This window comes from Sinocyclocheilus grahami, unplaced genomic scaffold (assembly GCF_001515645.1).
Source record: "Sinocyclocheilus grahami isolate Dianchi unplaced genomic scaffold, SAMN03320097.WGS_v1.1 scaffold798.1, whole genome shotgun sequence".
NCBI lineage: Eukaryota > Metazoa > Chordata > Actinopteri > Cypriniformes > Cyprinidae > Sinocyclocheilus > Sinocyclocheilus grahami.
The window spans coordinates 40,642-44,575 of NW_015505977.1; the positions used below are offsets into that span (position 1 = coordinate 40,642).

General features: G+C 35.8%; 1 long non-coding RNA gene across 2 annotated transcripts in view; it reads left to right on the forward strand.

The window, feature by feature from the left end:
• Window positions 1-2,708, forward strand: part of LOC107561893 (uncharacterized) — a 10,877-nt gene extending 8,169 nt beyond the window's left edge. For both annotated transcript variants that reach the window (XR_001605929.1, XR_001605928.1), the window contains one exon: window positions 2,533-2,708. This is a non-coding gene — a long non-coding RNA (uncharacterized lncRNA). The remainder of the gene's footprint in view (window positions 1-2,532) is intronic.
• The last annotated feature ends 1,226 nt before the right edge of the window (window positions 2,709-3,934 follow it).

The window sequence follows — 3,934 nt, forward strand, 5'->3', positions numbered from 1 at the left end:
GATTTTTCAGAGCCACAACGCAGGCCAAGCTTTTAATTTCTTTCCCCACGATGGCCCTCAACTCGCGACTGTGACGTCAGCTAGCCTTTTCATTTTAGCCTAGCGCAGCACGGCCTAAATGCACCGACAGCAGCACTCGTATGTGATTTTCCTTCAAATTGCAGACTCCATCAACATAAATGGATGGATAGATGGATGGATGATACATGTTTAGACAAACGGTTGGATGGATGGATGGACAAAATGGTGAATAGATAGATGGATGGATGATGTATGCATAGACAAATGGGTAGGCAGATACATAGATGGATGGATGGATGGATGAACAAAAGGTTAGATTAACAGACAGAAGGACAAGGATAAATAGACAAACAGATGGATGGATGGATAAAATGGAAGATAGATAGATAGATAGATAGATAGATAGAAAAAAGGACAGATAGATAGATAGATAGAGAAAAGGACAGATTGATTGATAGATAGATAGATAGATAGATAGATAGATAGATAGATAGATAGATAGATAGATTTTGCTTGCCCTTTCATCTCTTCTCCTGACCTGCTTTAAACCCATCTTTTTCAAGAGTGATTTTCAAAGGCCCAGCACAGGCCAAGCTTTTAATTTCTTTCCTCACGACGGCCCTCAACTCACGACTGTGACGTCAGCTAGCCTTTTAATTTTTGCCTACTGCAGCACGGCCTAAATGCACCGACAGCAGCACTCGTATGTGATTTTCCTTCAAATTGCAGACTCCGTAAACGCTTCAATGGCGAGTTACTAACCTAAAATGACATGCTTTTCTCAAATAGTGTAATTAGATGATTGGGGGGTTTGCGTGTGTTGTTTAATGTGTGGCCTATGAGTGTGACAGGACGGAGGGGGATGCTGGGGGGCTGCGGTCGGTTGATGTTGACATGTGGCGCTCCAGTGTAGAGCGCGACCATCTGCCAAGGCCTGTCGGAGCTAGAGCACTCGTGTTGAAGCTCTTATTCACTCCCACGTATCTTACTCAACAGCGACCTTAAGCCGGCTGAGATGAGTCGCTCTGGAAGGAATGCAGGTATGGCACCTTCGTCTAGACACCAGGTTCTGCTGAGCCCACATCTGCTGCTTTCCCAGATCTCCTGCAAGGCTTTCATTCCCGGGTCAATCTCCATCCTCCGAGGGCTCACAGACAGGTGTCTTACAGCCAAGCTAAGATTGGGGCCCACTAGCAGGCCTCAGTAAACATACAATGAGGGTGCAAAATGTCTTTAAAATTACTTTAAAAAATGTTAAACTTAATTTTTTCATTTTTTATTTATTTTATATTAATTTATTTTATATTTACATTAACTAAAATGCCAACATGTGCCATATTCCTTACATTGGAACTTTACTAGGGGGCCTCAATATTTAAAAAATTAAGAGTTACACTTTTAACAAATTAAAAAATTATACAAAGTTAACATGTGCAGCATATTTCTTAATTTGAAACTTTACAAGAGTGGCCCAGTGGCTTTAAAGGAACACTCCACTATTTTTGAAAATAGGCTCATTTTCCAAAAAAAAAAAAAAAAAACACCAAGCACAGCTATTACAGGACAGACGGAAAACATGCTAACTGGATTACTCAATGTCAACATGATTTTATCTTTTTTGATGTCTGAGATTGATTATGGCGCATATAAAAAGAAGACGACATTCCAAGCCAACTCCCAGACATCTGGTAAACAATACATGCAAAGCTAATCCGAGACAAAGCTCCACGGGGAACATCAATTTGCAATATTTGAGAGTTCGCCGCCTTTGATTTTGCAAACCCAGCTGTGTGTATGAACTTCATTATTAACCGTGTTACCAACCACAAAAACAGTAGTTTTCTTGGGCCGCCTTCTCTATGATACTTACTGGACTTCTTAATTAAGCTATGTTTTCATTTTACATTATGATTATTGACCATTGATTATTTTATAGGCTATGTTTTACATATGTTATGTAATACATTTTATATATTGCACACACACATATATATGCTATATGTATATGTATATCATATATCTAGGCCTATATTAAATCTATAATCAAAATTCATTTACGTTTATATACAGTATGCATGCATAAAAAATGTATTATAATGTTTGTATATTTGTTTATATAAATATATTGATATTAAAAGTATTTATAAATGTTTAATATTTTAATACGGGCAGTTTACAGGAAGTAAATACATAAATAATTTGTATGTATATATATTCTTTTTTTTAATGTTTAATTTAGATGTTTAATATTTAAATAAATATTTGTAGGGGCATGTATTCAAATTAAATTACATTTTATAAGTTTATATTTATATAAATGTTTTTATTTCTACACACACACACACACACACACACACATATAATTCAAAATGTTTAGAGAGAGAGATCAATAGAGGAACAGATAGATATTGCAAAATTTACAGTTCTACTACACCACAAAATGCTGAAAACTTTAATGCACAGATTTGTCAGAAATGCTGTTAAAACTTTTTTGTGCTTTGCATTTTTCAGATTCATCATTCCCAGACAACCATCTCTGCAGTCAACCGTGAAAGTTTTGTCGTATGAATTCAGGTCGATCTTGTTTTGTGCACCTTACGGCTTTGACAGTTGCTCGCCCAGAGGGAGGGAAAGACCTGCTTTCATCCTTGGATATTCACCTGACCCTTTTCGTAATGTAATAAAGCCCCGTAATGTTTACAGTATTGGTTTTGCTTTAGAGAATTCTAGAAATTTGTCTTCCAAGCAGGAGGTTGTACTTTTGACCTCATATAAGGTAACATGCCATGATTAGTTTCACATGTGCTCTTTTTTTTTTCTTCCCTTCTTTTTGGGAACAAAATAATTGAAGATCTTTAGAGGTTTTTAATTCGGAGACTATTAAAAACAGTCTGTATTTTCTAACAGGTGTTTTTTATGCCAATAACTCTGGGGCTATTTATAATGGTATAACTATCTGGTTTATTTTTTTGTTTCTGAGTTATACAGGACCAGAGGTTTTCCTAAAGGCTGTGCAAGCAAAACATATGGACCACAAGGGCAAACTTAACAGTGAACGCTGGTTTGGCTCTTAAACCCATGGTGTCTGTTAAATAGCTGAGGAGTCCCGTTTCTCCCATTCTCATGATATTTTGAAACAGACATTGCCTTAATGTTGTCAGGCTGTTTGACTTTCTTTAACATAGCAGGTTTGGATTAAAACAAGCCTTCGTTCTAATCTGTTTTGGTCGAGATACGGCCCACATCACAGTTTATCACATCCAATCTGAAACTCGTATTCAAATTGGGGGTTTAAAACAAATTCGGGCCTGAGGGAAGATGCTCTTGTTCTCAGCTGTCCCAGTTTAGTGGGAAAACTGTGTAAAAATGCAAGCCGTTAATCCTTGCCGAGGGCTGATTTGTAGCTGGGATTCACCTTTTTCTCGAACTAGCAGCTCTAAAGGGGACAGTTAACCCAAAAAATTACTATTTTTTATGGAAAGTTTTCTAGAGGCTTGGAACAGCATATGAGGGTCAGTAAATAAATGAAAAAATATAGTCATACTGTGAGAAATAAAGTTGCATTTTGCAAATGAAACGTTGCATATAAAGTAGCAATTTAGTGAAACTAAGCTTATTTATTTTATCCATAATGTATATACTGTATAGATTAATCTCTTTCTCTCTGATTTTAGCAAATGGCTGCAATATAACAAAGAGTGAAAAATTTAAGGGGGTCTGAATACTTTCCGTACCCACTGTATATAAAATGAATGCATAAAAAAAATTGGTTACAGGTTAAGTGGTTACAAGAAAATATTTAGTTACATATGTATATATATATATATATATTTTATGTATCTTTATATATTTATTTTCGAATATAATATAGATTGTCCAAATATATATTGTTGATTTAAGTATATACAGTATA